Source organism: Poecilia formosa, unplaced genomic scaffold, assembly GCF_000485575.1.
Source record: "Poecilia formosa unplaced genomic scaffold, Poecilia_formosa-5.1.2 Scaffold237, whole genome shotgun sequence".
NCBI classification, from domain to species: Eukaryota; Metazoa; Chordata; class Actinopteri; order Cyprinodontiformes; family Poeciliidae; genus Poecilia; species Poecilia formosa.
In genome coordinates, this window is record NW_006800176.1 from 14,910 (window position 1) to 36,031 (window position 21,122).

The following is a 21,122-nucleotide window of genomic DNA, read 5'->3' on the forward strand; positions in this document are numbered from 1 at the left end:
TCTGTGTTTTCTTTGTTGCTGCTGAGTCAATAAATAACCTAATAACATATTTTGCTGCAGGTGCAGTTTGAAGTTTTGCTTGGAGTACTTCTATCAGCTTTGCACATTAAAAAAAAATTCAGCTTTTATTCTTCTTCTCAGATATCTTCAGTCAGGTTGGGTGAATAATATCTGTGTATATTGTTCTGAAGATTTGTCACAGATTCTTGGTTGGAATAAGGTCTGAACTTTGCATGGACCATTTTAGCACACAGTTATGTTTTGGTTTAAAATTGTTTTTGTATTTTGTTTGTGATCATTGTCCTGCTGGAAGACGACTATCCACCCGATGCGAACCCTTTTAGCAGCATTTAACATCCTTTGACCAGCTTTCCTTTCAGCACTGAGAAAATGTATCCCCACAGACACCGACACTGCCAAGACAGTATTTCTTTTTACTTTCATTTTACTCACTTTTGTCAAATGATAATTTTGATTTTAATTTTTTTTTGCATCATAGTCTTTATAGCATACCTGTGTAAATGTTCTCATTTAGTCAATAACAATCAGCATTCTCGTTACAGATACCACAGTTGCTTCTCTTTCCTTCCTCAGGAATGGAAACTTCATTGTCCCCGTGTGGCCATCTCCACCTTTAGACTGGCTTTTAATTAGTGACCTTAGTGAGTAATGCTTAAAGCACATCTCTAAGTGACATTTTGTCAGATTGGACCCCTGTGCGTTTGGGCCTAATTGAGGCCAAACGTAAGAATTTCCTTTCGAGTTTCTGTTGAGCTGTCTCTCCGGTGAAAAATAAGCTGAAGCCGCAGATAAATTAAATAAGGCAGAGTAGCAGCAATAAAGTGCCGCATTCTGCAATTTCTCAGCACACTGCAGTGCTCGTTATTCATGTGACGTTAATTGAGATACAAGAAACTAGATTTTATTGTAACAGCTGAAACAGAATTTGATCAAAGCAAAAACGCAGAGCAGCATGGGACAGATGCAAGCAATGAAACCGTCCGCAGATGCTTGTGACCTAAATTTATATGAGCTTTCTGCACTACACCAAAGTCTTCAATCATTTATTTCTGCTTCGCTTTCATGAAGTCAAACTTTTATTTAAAATAATCTGAATCTATATTTTTCCAGGCTGTCCAATGTGATATTTTAGAGCTTTTCTTTCATTTCATTTTGTTGCTCGTTTTCAGTACCTGACCAACCTCCATTTGGCTTTTCTAATGACTCTAATAAGATGTGTGTAAAAGTATCCTGAACTAAACTAATGGACAAGAACTAGATAAAATAGTCAACTTGTCAAAGAACCGACTTTTAATACGATCTGTACGATGCGATTGGTTTCCAAACCGTAACTACTACTGTACCTGCGTTTTTTTTACAACCAGAAATATTCCCAAACCGACACATTTATTTTTCTTGTAAGCAAGCAAAACATGTAGAAGCCAACTTTCGGCCAGCTGACTGGCAGTGTGCAGTAACACATTGGGGAGGGTCAGCTCTGGGTTTCTCTGTGCTCATTACAGCGATAAGAAAACTTCAGTCACTCAGACTCACTTTCTGGCATCTCAGTTTGAACCATAGAAATTGACGGATGGGAAACTTGATCTGGATCAAAGCCATAACTTTTACAATCCTTGGTGTAGCTTATGAACAAAAACCTGTCACAAAGACACAACTTTTTCACACACTAAAAGAACAATCAATGCAAAAATGCCCCAAAAATAACATAGATTTCTGATTAAGTAGCTTTTTTGCAGCAGCAAGGTGCTGAAGAGCTGTCAGCAGGAAACGTGGTAAACATCAAACAACCATCTGAATACGTCTCTAACTTCTTTGGTCTTTATTTTTCTTTCTACAGACTTTAGCAGATCTTCATCAGATGCTGTTCTGATGCATTTTTTTTGAGAACCAGACACTTTTTTGTTTTGTTCTCTACTCTTTTAGTTACACATTGAACAGAAAGCTATTATGCTCAGTGACAATGACTGGACAGGACAGAAATCAATAGAATATGTTTGAAAAAAAAAAAAAAAACAAGTTTGAAAGAGCTTCTAAATAATCTGGAGACCACTTTAAAGGATTGCAAAGAATCCTGATTCCACAGACGGAAATTGTAAAGTAAATCATCTTGTCTATTTTCAGGCTGTACTGCTCCTTTTCTTTAGTGCTCAACCTATTTATATTCCACCAGAATCACTCTGTAGAAATAGTCTGCAAAGCTCACCATTTCACTTACCTCTTACGTTTTTGTGTTTAATCTTTGCACGCTCTAAAAGTGTCTGTCAACCTTTTAATATGTCAGCGAGCAAAACAAGCTCATTTTGCCATGACGGGTCCCTGTGTGACGGCTGGATTGGCTAAAGAGCAGCAGAGCTCAGGCAGAGGAAGTGCTGGAGTGAGAAAACTTTTTTTGTTGTTGTTGTTGTTGCTCTTTGGATGTTGCATATTTCATGTTTTTCAGGTCTCTGGATGAAAGGACGTGTGATGAGATAGTCGTAGTGTTACATAAGTTTAAAAAAAAGAAAGAAAAAGGAAAGCAGAGCAAGCCAAGTGTAGGGGCAGGCACACTCAAGAGGAGTTCAGAGATCAGCGTTTCCAGCAAACGCTGGCTCTCAGCTTCCCAGGGATACGATGGGCAAAATAACCTGTAAAACCTTTAGCTTTGCACCAGCTTGAATTACAGATGAAGCGGCTCTAGACAGCACAGCTCTGTGAGTGTAAGGTCGCTAAGAGGTTGTAAATTTACGCCTGTGTTGATGCTTGAAACTGAGAGTGCCGTGTGCCTCAAAGATTGAGTTGGACCATGAGATAAAGAGCTGGGTATCTGGGAGTTTATACTCTTGTCAAGCTCTCCGCCTCATTTATTTTTATGTCTACTTACTGCTGCTGGCAGCTTAAAGTATGGAAAATGGACAGCTATAAAACAATATCCTTCAATACAGATCAACCGCCTTCAGATTCATGAAGAAAAGCAGCCTGGGGCTCCTGCCAAGGCGCAGTTTAGGACGGTAGCATTTGAGGCTGCTGCTTAAAGAACAATGCAGTGATTTTCTATGGTGCATATCAATGAAATAAATAAAAAAAATACAGTTCAGTTAAATTAATATGGTTGTTTTTAACACTACACATGATATTCCACATCACTGTAAGCCTTATGTGGCTTCTCCAGATTAAAACATACCCGGACCTCGCAGATTTCTTTGACCACTTCAAGTGTAATACGCCAAACTTCGAAACCAATCAAACTAATGTTGCTTTTTGCTTTTAACTTGGCAATGAAAGACACATGAAAGCATTTCATGCAAAGATTTCATTGTAAAGTACAAACTATTTATCCTCCCATGGCCAGCTGAATGCCGGTTGCATCACTTTGCCCCAATTGCTAAGAATGATTGCCAATCATGCCAGCTGGGTCCGCTCAAACCAATTAGCTCCGCTGCGGCTCCATGTGAAACGTGATCCCTGGTGCGCGTCCTCGTAGCGAATGCAGCACCTATTTCATTCCTGCACGTCACAAATTAAGTCCTCTGCTTCGTTTATGCGCTTTGTAGAGTGTGTGATGTGCGTATGTGATATATGCAGGCGTGCCACATAATCGAGTCGACTACAGCAGAATGTCAATGGAAAGAAACCAGTGAAAAGGATCATTTCAGGAAGGAATATGAAGAGATTTGTACCTATTAAAGTTCTGTAGAGGATTATTGTCCTCATCTGCTCTTACTCCCACATTTCTCAGGAAACAGGCAGTAAGATTGGATGAAAATGCTTCTAAATTCAGTTCTGTACTTCGTTCCATGTCCAGTATATTGTTTAATGATGCAAACAAGTTAATCTCACACTAAGCCTACAATAACAATTATTCTGGGAGCCCCGTATGCTGAAATCCTGTATTGAAAATGAATGTTTAGAATCCTGTTTTTGTTTTTGTTATTATTTTAATTATAAAGTTGTGCATTAAGGGGATGTACATATGGCCATTTTAATATCAGAAGATTAAAAAGTCTTTATTTAACATTGTTACTACTAAGTAAACAACTGAATTATTTCCTTAAGCTAGCAATTTTAACTGAAGGAAAATAAGCTTGAAAAACATTTGAAGCTGTTTTCAACTTCATACATGAATATTTTCCAGATCATTGCACAAGCCTTGTTTGGTTTCTCCAAATAATAATAATTAAAAAAAAAAACCCTGTCAAAAGTAGCTGGAAGCTTTTGGCAAATATATGTAAATGCATCTTTTTTTTCCCTTTGTCCCCCATTGATCCAGCATCGTTACTACACTGACGTTTTTGCTATTGATCATTGTGAGTCCCTCAGTGGAGCGAATGTGGAAAATGGCTTATTCACACTTTCTTTGCTTTGTGAAAACCGAGTGACAGATTCCAGGGACAATATCTGTTCATTCTTACAGGCGTATCAGTCCCTTCATCTGCCATGAAGCACATTTCGCAGGAGCTGAGCCACAAAGTCGTGACTTACTTCACCGTGTCGAGCCAGCTGCGTCCCCGCGCGCTGACTCGGGTTACACGCTCCTTTCATCCAGCGCGCCCCTGCACATCAGATAGCTTTGTAATCAGCTCTCTTCAATTATGCAACCATGAGCAAGATAAGATTAACACATGTGACAGTGTGTTACATGGGGTTTCATGCTGTAAGGCTGCTTCTAAGGACCCGATCAGCAAAGCACAAGCTCACAACTTTCCATTCTCCCAAACCAAGAAATCTTAAATCCTGTTTTAAAATATTATTTTCTTTGCTGTCTTGATCCACCTGATGATCTTTTTGTTGGGGGTCAAACACAATTAACACCATCAGAGGGTATTAAGTACACGATTAATGAATCACTCTTAAACGGTTCCTGTCGCTGACAACATCTAATGGCTCTTCGACTCTTCTGAACTCTGAACCGGCCGTTTATTCCTGAGCTGATGAGGCATTTAGACCAAGTCCTGCTCTTCAGTCTGTGCCTCTTTTGGTTTTCTAAAGCTCCCTCTCCTGTTTCCCGCCTCTGTTGTTTCTTGGCATTACTTTTGGAGGGTTTCTCGCTCTGTTTCTCCATGATTTTATTGTTGTATGTTTGTTAGTGTTGAAATGTTGTTGGTCCTGTCCCTTGGTCTGTTCCCTAGTTTGCTCCACTGATCCTGACTTGCTAATCTTGTTAGCTGCTTTACGTCGGTAATTATCTACCCTCTGTATAGCTCTCTGTCGGGTCTTTCTTGTTCCCCTTTTTCTAACTTAAGCTTTCCTCAACATTGTCTGTGACTTTCTGTCCTTCTTCAAGTTTAGTTTTTTTAATTAAGTAGCAAATGTCCTGTGCTTCTCTCCAGATTTAAGATTAAAGCCCCGTTTGTCTTTGAGTTCCCGCATCAGTTCACAACCCTCAGTTCTTTCAGCCGGTAGACGCAGGTTGTCCCGGTTAACACGATAAACTGAAGTAAACTTTTATCTGTTTGTCAGTCACTGAACATGAATCAGGTAATCAGTCGATCTCATCACTTTCTCAGAGTGAAGGTCAGTGGAACAGGCAGATGAACTTGAGCTGCTCTTTCCTTTTAATTAACTCGTCCATCCTGTCTTTTTGTTCTCGTTTGGGTTTTATTTCTGAAGTAGGTGGTTAAACTGGAGAAAAGGTCGATCTGATTTTGGAATACATTGGAGAAAACCGAGAATACCCATTTTTGTTTTAAATTGAAAACTCTGCTTTTAATAATCTGTAATTATTGTGTCACTAAGCAGCAAAGTTTTAATGAATATGTGTAAAAAAAAAAAAAAAACATTTTATAAAAGTTATCTACTGCAGCTTTACTGGCCCTTTTATCCACCTCAAGTCTACCATTAGCTGGTCGAGACTTTTTTGGGCTAAATGATGTGAGGAAACTAAATCTGGACAGACTCCTAGAGTTTGAGTGGCATGACTGATGTAGTTTTAGCAGCTACGCTCCAACTCCTTCACGAGTTAAACAAAGACCGGTTATGTGTAACGGAGTGAGACTTGCACAATCAACGAGTGGCTCTCTCATATAAAGTTTTCTGATTGCAGGGGCTTGGGATAATGAGAGGGCTGACACTACTGGGAGTAAGGGAGGCAATGCTGGTCAAAAGTGGCGCAGAAATTTCAACACTTACTTGAACGCTCCCAGAGGTTTAGTGCTTTGAATTGCAGCATTTGTCACATTCATGGGTGCCCTTTGATGATAATTTCTACATCTTTGTATCCATTAAAATTTGACTTAAGCAGTATGAGAAGTTGCTGATCTCTCAGTAATCAGTATCCGTCTCATTAAGTGTCAAAGTGTAAGTGTCTGCTCTAAATCTGTGCCGAATGTCTAAGTGGTATGCAAAGCTGATGAAGAATTAATTTCTTCTGGATGCTCTGAAGAAAAGCAGCTCTAGAAATACTATTTCTCCCCCCCCACATCCCTCCTCCTGTCAATTGAGAATGCGTCAAAGCTCGCAGGAACAACACTCCCTGCTTCTGTTTCTGCCTGATTTGATCTGTTTAATCTGCAGCTGTATGTGTCCACGGGTAACCATGACAGATGGGAGTGATGAGATTGCTCATAACAGACTTCTTCCTCCCTCTCCTTCCTTTTTTTTCCCCGTCACGTCCTGCCGGCTTGCTCTTTGGGAGCATACGGATTTGGTTTGCCTGTCAGAACTGTTTGATCAGAAGTGCTCTCCGCTTTGAACTGACTCACAGCTGTAGTGGCTTCCCTCCCTCTGCTGTTTGGACCAATGCTCTGTAGAAGCAGAAGCTGCTCACAGAATAGCACGCAGCACTCGGTGTGCCGCGCTTGGCTCCATTTTTACCCGCGGAGGAGGATTGCGCGCTACTTCCGAGAAGGACGGGGTTACATTTGTCAGAATAGATCGCCTTTATAGATGTGCGAGGCTATAAATATCTCCTCCCTATGTCACTTTGCATACGCACATATGTACACAATCGTTTAATCCTCCTCCTGCTACCTATTCTTAGTTTGACAGGTGTGCCTTCTTGCCTGTGCTGCTTGTCGCACTTTGAGGTGAAGAGGACGAGCCGCTTCTGGACATCAGGGGAAGGTTATGAATATATAATGAGTCTCAGGGAGACGGCATTCCATGAAGCTGCTTGTCACTACTGCGGGATGATTTTTTTTTTTCATCTTTTATTATTTCTTTTCTGCTGTCTTAAAAAAAAAAAAAAAAAAAAAAAAGGAGAAAAAGAGACATTGAGACATTGATCAGACACTCTTGGATCAATCCGCCTGTATGACAGCGGACTGTCAGCTCACCTCATCTCTTAACACAACCCCGCCTGCTTCCCTTTCTCTCTGTCCCTTAGACTTTTAAATAAACACGCATAGCAGCTCTCTTTCAAACAATGTGCTCGTCATCCTTTCGTTTGCATTTGGGTTTTCGCTCCCGCCGTGAAACGCCTCATCAGAACCACTTTAAGGAGATTTCTCGGCTCTGCGAGCAACAAGGGGCGACGTGCACATGTCAGAGTAAATACTGAGGGAAAAGAGCCTGTAAATAATTTGTGTGTCAGTTTCTGTGGTTCTGCATGCATGGGTGAGGGTTCTTTCTTTTCTCTTTTTTGTTTTTGTTTTGTTTTACTTTTGGTGTGGCGCAGTCTTTCTCTATCCCGCATGCCGTTTCATCCCACTGAATCCAATGCTGAGCTTCTATGTGATGTCAGGACATATTTATGTTTAATACACCGACATGGCCCAGTTACTTGGTTGCTGAAACCAGAGACTTAAAAAAGGCCTCTTAACAAGACAGGAAGAAAAAATAAATAAATAACGCAGTGTTGTAATTCTCCTCCGGGAGTATTTTTGCGATGCCGTGGCTTGGTGATCCCCTTTATAGGAGCACTGATGGCTCATCTTCTCTGCTCTTTGGACTTTTCTTCCTTTAGGCTGAGGCCTGTTTTTGTTTTTGTTTTTTTCCCTTCCTATTTTTCAACCCTGAGGATTCGAGATGACTCCATCAGCAGCAAGGGAAACACTGACCACCCCCCTTCTTTTTGGTGGCTCTTCATCCCCCTTTTCGGCCTCTTCCCTTAAGAGGCTGAAAGGGAGAGCAGCTGAGTCTCTCTCCTCCTCCTCTCATGCTCACTCTGCTCCTGCTCCTCCTTCTCCTACCTTCCCTCGTTCTTTATCGCAGGACTATATTAACCGCTCTTGACAGCTTGAGTCATTTGCCACCTTTGCAGTCCTCTGTAAAACACTTTGAGCTTTATTTTCACATTTTGGCTCAGTGCAACCACAAAGTTCAGCGTGAATTATTGAGAGGTGGAACTTATTCACAAATCTAGACTTTTATAGAAGAAAGCCAAGAAGAGTTATTTTTTGAAGAACAATTATAAAGAGTTTTGTTTGAGTGGTGAAGAAGGTGTTTTGTTTCATCCACCCCAGGATAAAACATGGTGCTGTCAACACCAAGCTGCACCTCCAGGAACTTTGCTTCTTAAAATAGATTTGAATGGAGCTAATTAAAGAGCATTCCTGAAAGTAAACTTATTAGATCCCGCAAAGCACTTGGGAATGGTGCAGAGATTTACCTTCCAGCACAACAACCACCGCAAACAGAGACAAAGACAAAACTGAAGTGTAGAATAGTTCATAACAAGACAAATGTTTGTGCTACTGTCAAAGCCCAGCCCTAAATCCAAATAAAAAATTGTGGAAAGAGTTAAACATTGTTGTTCCCAGATGCTCTCCATTTCAGTTTATAGATTTCCAAAGCTGGTTGTGGCACACGCTGGCTGACTTGGAGCTGTCACAATGGCAAAAATTAATATATTTATTTAATGTAATGATCTTCCTTATACTTTGGCATCTCAGAAATTCACAATAAAATACTTACATCTTCGGTTTCTAGGGGCATGAATACTTTTTCCAAGGCACTCTAAGTGCACTACAAAGTTTTTACATTTCTCAGATTTTGTTCAAGTGCGTTTGCTGTTTTGCTGTTAACATGCGTGTGCTCTTTTAGGCTCTCATATTAGTCAGGGTTGTTGCAGCTGCAGCAGCGCTCTCGATGATAGAAACCCTCTTTACGCCTCAGAGATAAAAGTGTTGCTGTCAACCATCTCAGCCCATCCCAGATAACTCTCATGGTTACAGTCCATGTTCCTCTCCAGCGCCTAACTTTTGACAAATCCTTCTCTAAAGCTCTGCCTTCTTCACTGGCTCAGTTGAATAATCGCTTGCCGGCTTCCCAAATTCATTTCACATCTTTTGCTTTGTCTTCATCTATCTTTAACTGCTTTTTGTAATTTAATTTTCCATTCTTGTGCTGAATAAAAGCACTCTTGTTCTTGTCCCCGTCTTATTTTTCTTCATTTTGTTGACTCCTCTGTATTTCATTAACGTGGTCAGCACTTTCATCTTTCCCTCTCTTTCCCGCGCCCTCTTCCTGTCTTCAAACGCCTGGGCTCTTTGCCTTCTTCCAGCACGAGGCTCGTTGTTGTTGCATTAACGAATCCCTCGGAAGACGTGGCACAGATACGGATTCTTCTACTTTTCTCTGCTTCGGCTCAAAGCCATAAGCTGCATCTTGCTTCCCAGACAAAACATCCCGTTACTATGCAAGCAGCACAAATGGGGAATGAAAGGCGGAATGAGTAAGTTTGGGAATTGCCAAATGAAAGATTTTCTCCACAGATTTTGTGAAAACATTATTGCGAATGTGGTGTTTGAAGATTAATCAACAGTTAGTTGCTGCGAGACTCTTCCTGGGACTCTGTGCCGTTGGAGCGGCCGCTCCACTGCCAGCGCTGTTGCATGAGATCCTGTAATTGCCTCTGAAATCTTCCTGTAATTAACACTGTCGGATAATTACAGCCGACTCCCAAACCACCCTGCTCTCACATTGTTAGGCTCAGCATGCATTAGGCTAAATTAGACTTTGGTGAGTTATTAACAAATAAGGATATTTTAAGCTGATTTAACTTTAGTGTCGTTATTGCATTCGGCTGGTTTGGATTTTTTTCGGGGGTTTTTTCTTGTCTTTTTTCAAAGAGCCACTGTCATTGCATTCGCTGCGCTGTCTTGACTGCAGAGAGATTAAAGCCAAGCGGAGAAGAGACTGAAAGTGGACCGGGCAGTGGAGCATTTCCCAAAGGCATGTTCCCAGAGGCACATGTAGGATTAGAGGGTGGGACACTGAAGTAGGCCAGTCAAACAGGCTGAGCTGAAATACGGACAACAGACTGGAGCGTTGACATCGCTGGATTGCCCAGTACATTTCATCACCATGTCATTATGCAGTAATCCTAGCCCAGCCACTACCCCGACGGAATTTGTGTCAGACAGGGATAATTACTACCCAGGGACACTTGTGGATATTGCTATTTTCAACTTGACACACAAGGCTCTGATGTCAGATGTGCCCTATTTTTTCTTTTTTATCAGAGATTATAAGAGATTATGTTTTTTTTTTTTTTTTGCAACCTTGCTTTAGTTTTTGTCACACCTCCCTGTCTTTTTTTTTTTTTTTTTTTGCAACCTTGCTTTAGTTTTTGTCACACCTCCCTGTCTGAGAAATAATGTCGGAACATGAAGACTTTGCCTCATGTATGTGGAATTAAGGATTATTCCTGTGAATAATCTTTAATGCTCATAAAACAACCTGGTCATAAACCACCTGAAAACCAACTTAGCTGACTTCTTTCCATGCAGATGAGCATCAGCGAGGCTCCTTACGCCTATCTTTAACGCTTGCCACCCTCATTTCAGCCACTTCTACCCGGGATCTTGTTCTTTCAGTCATGATCCAAATCTCCTCTTTGGATCTGAACACAAACTGACCAACGTGACGGACTTCAACTTTATGGCAGATGAGGACATTTATCCACATCATCCTTTATCCTGCCATTAAATAAGACACTAAGTACCAAAACACCTCTTTTTCCAGTCCAGAGCTACAGCCTCTGACTTAACTAACCTCCTCCTGGTCCTCCTTTCATTTGATGATCTACATGTGAATGAGATCAAATGAACTGCCCCAACACCGATTGGCGGTTTGAGGTCATCCCACCAGTTTTACATGACTGATGTACCACAGGAAGTAGTCACAGGCTTGTAACTATTCAGGTGTGAACCACTCCAGTGAAGGTGGTGACCTGAGTACTCTAAAACTTTGATCTACATAAACGTTTCCAAACCAGACAGCCTCCTCTCCACAATCACACTTTAAAATTCTCTCCATTAAATAAGTTATGTCATACATTTTCGTTTTATTGTTATTTTTTCAAATACCATGATACAGTAAAACCATAAGGGTGACTAAACCATGAGAATCTTGGCAACTGATATATGTTGCATTCACTGTTGAAATATAAAAAAAGAAGCAGGGAGCAACATATTCCCATATGCGAGTATTTTTTTTCTGAGAATCATTTGTCAGATACAGATTCTGGGGTAAAATAATGGAGAATTAACTTTTTGTTTGGCACAAAGTGACAGAAAATAGAATATAAAAATGGAAGAACTCATTAGAACTTCTCAAACTTTCTAACTTTACCCAAGTTTAATTGGTTATTCTAGATAGGAACATACACTTTTTTCTGTTCTTGCTCGTTTTACCATTCAATTATTCCAATAATTCCCCTCAATGATTCTTGAAGCTTATAAATTAGTCTTTCAAAAACAGGACTCGTTTTAAATGCTATTTGCTGATTTTATTGGTGATGATGAGTCTCTCCTCCTGGGAACTAGTGGGACTTTGAACAGGAAGTGACACAGCATAAAAGAACAACACATCATCACTGATTTCTTCTCTCTTAGTGGAAACGATGCAGTTCAGAGTCACTCGTGGGAGCAGAAAATTGAGAGTGAAGAAGAGGTCAAAAATTCCTTCCAGCTTTTGGTTACAGGGCAAAAAGCTGGGGAAACAGCTTGCTTCATGTTTCACATTTCTGCTCCATAATGCCTTATTTCACTTTAGTTATTTTAGCCTGATGACACAAAATGCAATTAGCCTTTCCAAAGATACGCTCCAAGGGTCTGACAAAGCAGCACATGTTGCAGTGAGTGCTTACAAGAACTCAGGAAGTATTATACTGTGTCTGCATGTTTACTGCAAGCTGGGTTTCTATAATGGTCTGTCTTTTTCCTACAGAAATTGATTTTTTTATTGGATTCAACATTTTAGGACACAATTTCAATACTACTTTATTAATCTTCTGTGGATTTAAAAGGGATACCTGGTCAATGTTCCTTAGTGTTGCTAGCTTCTTGTTAAGGAAAATGTCATTGCCAACTATGTAGAATTGGTGAATTATGCATGTAATTGTATTAGATGCTGAAGTAGAGAGGAATAATGTCATGAGAGTGACCAAAAAAACACTTGAAACATTTTTAGAAAAGCAAATTAACTTTCTTCATTCAATTTTTTGTGTGTGTGCGTTTGTTTTTAATACCTTGTGGGAACCATTTTCCTGACACTACGTTGTGGGGACCTACTGTGGGGTTCAAAGCCTGGTCCCCACTAAGGGAAACGCTGTTTTTGGGTCTGGGGTTAGATTTAGGACTAAGTTGTGAATTGAGTTTTGGTTAAGGTTAGGGTTTGGGTTACGATAAGGGTAAAGGTTAGGCTGTAGAAATGAATGGAAGTCAATGGAAAGTCCCCTCGAAGATAGCCATGCAAACATGTGTGTGTGTGTGTGTGTGTGTTTGTGTGTTTGCGTGGGTGTGTGTGTGTTTGTGTGTTGCATCACCATGCTGCCTTCCTCATACAGATTTTGAACCTGAAAATGTGACCTAAATATTTTCATTGAATTTTGTGAGCTTAGTTTTCTTAAGCTTAGTTTAGCCCTTAACTTTAAGAAGCATACAAGAAGTCACAATGACTGTTGCCTCCAAGTCGGGAAACAGTGTTTTCTTATTTTATTTCAAACACAAGCAGAAACAATTACCTTGGCTTCAAAATAACTACACAATAACCCAACCTGTTGTTTATGTTTGAGGTTTTACATTTTATGTGTTAACTAACTGGTGTAATTTAGAGTCATGGTTTAAATATTAAATATCTATAGCTTTGCTAGTTTAGTTTATATTAATTTAGAGTAGCATAAACACAAAATGTAAAATCTAGTAAACACTTCAAGGAGTCACAGACAACACTTTGTCGTCACTGCCAGGTTTAAGCGAAAGATGTCAATTAGAAATTACGAAAAGAATCAGTGCAAATTATAAAAATGGAATATTGCACTTATTCAAAAGAGGTTGTTCCTGTTTTAAAAATTTAAATTTGCTTCTTTGCAGACTTGATTAACCATTTGCATTTCATGCCTGATGTCATATGATGTAACTGATTTCAGTCTTCGCATTAAAATTAAATGTCTGGCTCACCAGTTAATGTCCCAGATATGCCAATTAATAGTAGCTACCAAAGAAGAGAACTCGTGTTGAAAAATATGTTGTTTGACACTTGCTGCTGTTTCTAAATCCCTATTTGGAAACCAAATTTTACCATTGCAAATAAGTGATGAAAGATGTAAAATCTTCTGATCCAGCTCTACTTCCTAAATATTATCAACCAATGACTAAACGTAAAATAAGTCATACTGTGATATTACCAAATTTTGAGTTTTTATGACTTCTGACAAAGTCCTAGATCTATTCTCCCCTCCTACATGTCATTAAAGGTCCTCACTGGCCATAAACAGACAAAATCCTCCATGTAGAAATGGTGTGTTTTATGAAATTGGGCATTCAAAGTGTTGTGTTGTAGTAAAATGTTTTCATTGTGAAGAAGTACTGAATTTATCCTCGATAATAACAGGAAATAACACTCCAGCAATGTCGTTCTACACTTTTGAGACCGTCGCATAGACAGTTTGACTATGACACTTCACTTACCTCAGCATGTATGTCGCATGAAACAGAAGCTAATGGCTTGCTCTAGTTTCTGATTAATTTGTATAATTATAATCTCACCGCTTGCGGGCACTCGTAGTCTGTTTAAATGTAATTTTCAGTAGTCAGTGGATCCTCTGATTTAAAATCAACATCGACACAAAAGTAACAAACCTGGTGTTGATGCAGTTGAACACTTTTTGAATTTCACACCCCTGATCCCAGTATACACACACAATTCAAAGAGCTTAAGGGATCCATAAACATTTAATTTACTCCCATTTGGACTCAAAAACATGTTTGTAAGATAGGAGCAGCTAATCGGACAGAGGGGTGAGCATTTTACAACAAAAACCCCACCATACCAGTCCAACAGTTTTACACTATTGTTTTATGAAATGAGGTGATTCAGCATATAAAGGTATTTTAATTTTTGAAGAGTGTTAACACTAATGCTCATATGACTTTGTAAACCTTTTCATGTAACAGTAGAGGTTACATGAAAAGGTAACAGTAGAGGTTACATGGCAAAACAAATCCCAAAACAAATCCCACACAGTGGGATTTGTTTTGCCATGTTTCTTCCAGCCTACCGTTTCCTCCCTGGCTCTGGAGTCAGTGTCATGTCCCAGCTTTAGGTGACCAGCTTTTGCATGACCGGCCAAGGTCCTTGACAGCCTCAGTCGCCTCCTCGGTATACAGTAGGTGGTGTCAGTAGACAAGCTGTGCGTGCCTCTGCATTAGGGCGTTTCACTGAGTGTTCAAGGTGACGCCACACAGTATGTCCTTTATATACCTGGTGAAGGATAAGGAATGTGGTTTTGGTGTGTAATTCTTTTCCCGTTTCCACGAAGTACATTTTACTTTAAAGAGTCACTTTTTTTGTCTATTTTTGTCAAGCAACCCAGAATAACATAGGGTCTGTCTGTCTGTCAGTGTCAATCATCTTGAATTGCTGTTGCCGTCATCTAACAATGTCAGCTTCAAGCTGCTGAGGGGCTTCTGCAGAAAAAAAGGTCCAAAGTGTGAGCTGGCTTTTCTGCTCCAGTTACTGTGAGGCAGTGGGTTTAATTTTGGATACGGTGAATACATCAATTTCTTTTGCAGTTTGTTACGAATGTAGCTCTGAAAAAACATGACATTTTATTGGAGTGCGGTAAAAAAAAACAAAAAAAAAAACAGTTTTTCAAGCTGGATTTAGAGTTATGAAAGTGACAAAGTGGATTTAACTCGTGTTTTCACGACAGGAAGGGATCAAATGAGCCTTAGGAATATGAAAAAGGTCTCTCAAAGTTTGAGAAAACAAAATAAAGAGATTTGTAACACATCTTTGAACACCCTCTGAGCCTGACAAAGCTTCTTTTATATCAACGCCCATAAAGCAGCAGAAACACTAGTTTAGTGTCTTTTGGGGAAACTTCATTTAGAAGTGAAGGTGACATTTTTTTTAGGACTTACCAAAAACAAAATCAGACTATTCTCTTAAAAATATGAGGTTTTAAAAAACCCAGTTGTTACTGGTGTATTACCACCTTATTGTTCTGACCTGATTTATGAAAACACCAAAGCCAGTAAAAGAAATAACCATTGTGAGAGGCACCAGAGTTATAAATTTTATGCTCTCAAGGGAGATCTGGTGACTTTAAGAGAACAATTTGATTTTAGGTGCTGATGAGAAAGAGCTGTTTGATAGCAGCGCAGTGTGGTACAATGGGAAAACCTTATTTTAAGGCATTGATTTCCTTTCATTCGGCTCTTCAGATCCTTTGTGACTTTTTATTAGATGCATTCAACTCCACTTCTTGTGTCTTAGTCCTGGGTACATTTGGTCCAAATCTAAAGCCTATGAATTCAAAATTCTCAGAGCCAGAGACTGTTGTTTGAAACTCATTTATGGAAAGATCAGGTCAGTCCGGTCCATCTGTCTGTCCATCCATCCATTCATCCATCCATCTGTCTGTCTATCTGTCTGTCCATCCATCCATCCATCCATCCATCCATCCATCCATTCGTCTTTCTGTCTGTCTGTCCGTCTATCCATCCATCCATCCATCCATCCATCCATCCATTCGTCTTTCTGTCTGTCTGTCCGTCTATCCATCCGTCCGTCCGTCCGTCCGTCCGTCCGTCCGTCCATCCATCCATCCAGCTATAGTATTTTTGCTGTAAGGTGCAAAAAGAATCACCATTATCAGACATTTGTAATCCAATATTTTATATGGTGGATACTGAATCTTGTCAAACTAAGTCTTATTAATTTTTCAATATTGACCATTCAAATTGTAACTTACACAAAATGTATGACTTACGTTTCTGTCAAGTGAACTCATAGAAGCAGTTCTTGCTTGTTTTTCCTTTCCCCCCCATGTGTTCCCTTTCTGATAAGTCGGTTGGATGATGTTCAGAAATTATTGCACCAACTAGAGCAGAGCCTACAATGCAGATTTGCAAACAAATCTCATAGAAATGTGTACAAAATAGGTAGGGAGGAACAACAATAACAGGGACTTTCCATGCAATTAAGCTATCTATCTGGTTGCATTGAGTATTCTCTAACTTGCATAATGCTCATTGACATGTCCTTAATGTTGTTTTCAAGGATGGCTCCATCTTCTTTGCCAAAGCAACTTCCAAACTTTTCTGTGTGACAATCCAGACATTTCCACACCCACAGAACCCTCCACCATCGGTCCTCGACCAAGCCAAGATTAAATAAACAAATAAAAACAAGTTTTCCAACACATGGTACACTTTAAAAGTTATCTGATTGGGCTGTAGGCAGTTCAAACTCGACTGACCATGGCTGAGCCAGCTAATCCCCTTTCTTGGTGTCCAATAGTTCAGTGTGAAACAATGTGAAATCCTCAGACTTAAAGCTGCCACGTCCGTAAAAGTCTGTCCCCAACTTATAACAAGCTCCATTCTCACCTCAGACCCTCAGCGGCGTTGCGGTTGATTCTGCCTGATTTCCTCTGTCCCTTTTTAAAGATGTCTCTTCTTGCCTTATTACACAGAATGTTATCCCCCTCCTGGCTGTTGAGTGATGAATTATGAATAGATGTGAATTTACAGGCTCCGCAGGCCAGGCCTGAAGATTACTTTCAATTTGCACACTGCCTCACTTGCTCCCGACTCGCCGACTTGCACCACTAGACAGACCTCTTCCTCAAGGGACCTCCATGACGGTATTAGATTACCACCTGAAACTGTAACCCTGACAGTCATGTATAAAAAAAAAAAAAGGTTAGGAAATGAGGCCTCCATGCGCACTCTGTCTGCAACATTAATTTAATCCGCTGCTAAACATAGCAGATTTTTTACTTTGCGTCTTGAATAAAAGGGCAGCTGCGACGTATATGTGAGGCCCGTCTTTTTGACTCATGCTAACTGTCTGTAATTGGACCACTTGATGAGCTTACAGCAGGCGGTGAAAGAGTAGCAGAAAAGACAGGATCCTTAATAAAGACACGGAAAGCCTGCGGGCTTCAAGGAGGATTAGTCAGGGTCAAGCAAATTCTTGCTTCCACATGATCGACCAAATATAAAAGAAAAAAATGAAGAAGAAATTATATTTCCTCTAAATACAAAATAGATTTGATATTTTACAGTGTTGTGCAGATCTGCATCTTCTCTTCAACAACTCAGGTTTTTGCACTAAAGGGATTAAATTCATGTGCCGATTGCTGTTAGTGTGTGTCAGTATAGACGCCTGTAAACTGGAACCCATGCAGTAAATCATTTGTGTTCGCCTGCCTTAGAGTGAAATGATCCAGAGTAAAATTAGTGGCAATGCTGGCTTGTCTTGCTTTATATGCTTCCTTCCTGTGTCTCCTCCATGGTGATGGCAGGCAATATTAGAGAGACAAAAAAGCCGAGCCTGTTGGTAAGGAAAAGAGCCAGGATTTGAAGTGATGGCTGGTGACAAGGAAGACAAGTCATTCAGGGAGGAAATACATGACCTCAGAGATACAGATCAGTGGATATTTTACTGTAAATATAAACAACTCTAGTTGTGAATTGAGGGCCACTGCTGACTCTCGTTACTAACAGCTTCCCATTCAAGCATAAAAAAAAAATAGGTCCTATATTTAATATATGAGGCGATTTTGGAAACTTACTAAATATTGTCTTTTTTTTTGCCAATTTGTTTCTGGAAGCAATGGATTGTGACTACACAAATTACAACAGGCTGCTTTATCCGAGTTCACTGATAAAGTGGGAAACAAGAAAGTGAGTTCAGGGCTCTTTTTGTCCCAGCTTTCTGATAATCATATTTGACCACATGGTCCACATTGAGTAATCAAAGTAAAGGACAAATTAGTTCAAGTGTTAATTTATTCTGCTAATTTGCAAAAAAAAAAATAAAAAAATAATCTCAGCAACCTTTTACATAGTGTTTCCTGGTGTGTTTTTTTTTTATTTGTACACAGAAGTCAGATTTTCTGAGTCAGAAATACAGAACAACATGAGAAGGTAAAACTCAGACCAGGAGAGTCACAGGTTCCCAGGAAGCTTCATTTTTTTTATCCAACAAGCGGATTGCAAAGCACTAGGAAAACATGATAAGCTGTAATGTTGGTGAATAGATGAAGACTATTCACCAGTCTTCATCTGCAGTCTGCAGTGACTAAAAAATAAGTTATGAAAAACAATTGTTTTCACCTCAACACATTAAAGAAGTTCTACACCCGGCCACATCTGCTGTTTTTGGCAATTAAATAACTTTGCTGTAGTCGAATATATAGAAAATATATTATTAGCATGGAGTTTTTGACAGCATGGCAATTATTCAGGTTTGTCATATTTATGGCAGCCCAAACAGTTCATTGAGATGTTGATCGTGCAGCCATCATAAGTCTGGAATATATTTTCCATCTCAAGTCAGGCAGATAAAATGTAGTAAAAGTTGCAGCTCTGGAATGTATTATATTAGCAGGCAAGCTTGTTCTGTACAGCAGGTATTTGTCAGCATGTGTTTTTTAGTTCTTCCATTAGGTAATGCTAACAGTCTGAAGCTCCAGTTTCGAAAAAGAGTGGAAAATCCTACAGGTTTTTTCAACTTAGAGTCCTAATGCATTCTGGTGGGTTACGATGTTATTCCCAGATTAGGGCTTCCACTCCCAAGACAAATTAAACAAATCTTTATGCATAAAAACACCATTTACAAAGGAGTAATTTCACATTATGTCTTCAGAATGATTTATCACACTTCACTTACTTCTTTATGGAATAATTGCTCGAATAAGTCATTATTTGTATATTTCTCTGTGAGAAATAAAGCCAGATAATTAATTGTCGGTGCACAAATTGCAACCAGCCTGCTTTCGTCTGAGCTCACTGATAAAGTGGGATACCAGTAATTGAGTTATTACTTATATTGGTCCCAGCTTTCTATTAGACCAGCATAATAGGAATGGAAGAGAGTGTTGTACAGTGATGTGTTGAGCAGGTGCCATGCATACTGAGCAATCAAAGCAGCGGAGATGGCTGTCAGCCATTTGCTCTGAAGACAGAGCCACAGAGTAATGGATGGAAAAATCTACTCAATTTTTTATTTGATCGGTGTCCCCATAGACATGGACCTCATTCAAGCTGGTTTACTACTTTCCCTGCATGAGGAAAACAAAGTCAAGGTTTCTAATTGTTTTTAATCAAACAGCTCTGCCTGATTTGAACAAGGACAAATGAAGCTTTTTTTTCTTTTGTTTCACTAAGCGTGAACAGTTGGGTGCTCTCCTTGTGCCCCCAATTATGTCCTCAGTTTCCTTGTAGGATGTCACTTTCATCCTTGCTAAAGTTTTGTGTGTGGGTGTGTGTGTGTGCGTGTGTGTGTGTGTGTGTGTGTAGCCTGAAAGGGGGACTTGAGGTGGAAAACTGCTGGGTGAATGACAAACGCAGGACATGGGGTCTCAGAGTGAGCGGCTGGACATTTACTGGGACAGCTGCCATTAGTGGGCAGTCAGTCCTCACGGTGAGTTGGCTGAAAACACCGACGGGTCACTGACAGTAGCGGTGGTGGTGCTTCTGTGACATCCATGTTGTTCCAGAGCCGCAGGGGGCAGAGTTTCATTTTTTTTTTCTTTTTTTATTACCAAAAGGACATGGCTTCCAATTAAAGGAATGGCACTGGCTTTTTTTTTTTTTTTTTGAGAAATTGAAAAGCGCCTCTAAAAATGAAGGAAAAGTTTGACATGTTAGGAAATGTGCTTATTTTTCTTGCTTGTTTGGTCAGAAATTTTTTATGTCAGTCCAACAAATATGAGACCAGAGCCAGAGGGCCAATTAGCCCATCGTTGGACATGGACTGTAACTGTTCTGCAGCTTTTCAACCAGCATTTCTTCAGCTAATTGCCTGCCGTGTTATGTCTTGATTGGTCATGTGGCTTCGTGTAGAGAGGGAAGCAGTCATTTTCCCCTCTTTAAGCTAAAGTCAAACCAATTGTCTGCTAACTCGGTCCTAGCATTTGTACAAGCCTCAGCAGAGTGGAGAAAATTAAACATTTTCCAGTCTGTTAGCAATAATTTCAATGCAAAAAAATTAATTTGGGATTATCCTCACAAAATGAATTTGAAAAAACTTATACTTATGGTAAAAAAAAAAAAAAGAAAAGAAAACTGGCACCGTCAGCGATTACTGCATGGAGTTTCAGTCATCATTAGTCCATTCAGCTTGAGCTTTCAACTTGCATGAAGCCATGAAATAAACAAGCAGAAGATAAATAAGTCTGCCACCCGTATAATCAGCCGAAACTAATGGAGCACGGTAGTGAGTCGCTGTTACAGAACATTACTAATGAAAGTGTGCAAGGTTGTGTGTCGGAGCACTAACGCTGCTGATTGTTCAATAAGCCTCAAAAGAGCGTGCGGACGTGTTTGTAGGAGGACGCCTCACCCTCCATTACGGTGATGGCCTGTGGCCCCTCAGAGTGTGGCATCAGACTCGATGTTCTCCGGAGCCGCAGATCTCTTTGTGTTAACTCAAACCGACTGCGCTCGGAGGGCTCAGATTGCGTGGGAGTGTTTTTGTACGAAGGTTGTATTTTTATTTTTTTATGTATTTTACCTTTAGCTGTGAACACGCCTCAGTGCTAATATATAAAAACAAAAATCACCTCATACCTTGTCGGAAAATTGAGCTTCAAAATGAACAACAGGCCCACCTGCTTGCCTGTGCTTGAATTTCACAAATAGAATCTCCATAAATGCAGGCGTTATGGTACATTTGATAAAGAAAGCCTGTCAATTATATAAACTTTGTCTATTTAATACACAGAT

General features: G+C 39.9%; 1 protein-coding gene across 2 annotated transcripts in view; it reads left to right on the plus strand.

Annotated features, from left to right (window-relative positions):
* lingo3a (leucine rich repeat and Ig domain containing 3a) overlaps nucleotides 1-21,122 on the plus strand; it is a 40,450-nt gene that overhangs the window by 6,049 nt on the left and 13,279 nt on the right. Inside the window, exon 2 of one of the 2 annotated variants that reach the window (XM_016680256.1) lies at nucleotides 14,436-14,548. The exons of the other annotated variant lie outside the window; for it this stretch is intronic. The gene's annotated coding sequence lies outside the window, so the exon portion shown is untranslated. The remainder of the gene's footprint in view (nucleotides 1-14,435; nucleotides 14,549-21,122) is intronic. 2 annotated transcript variants of the gene reach the window in all.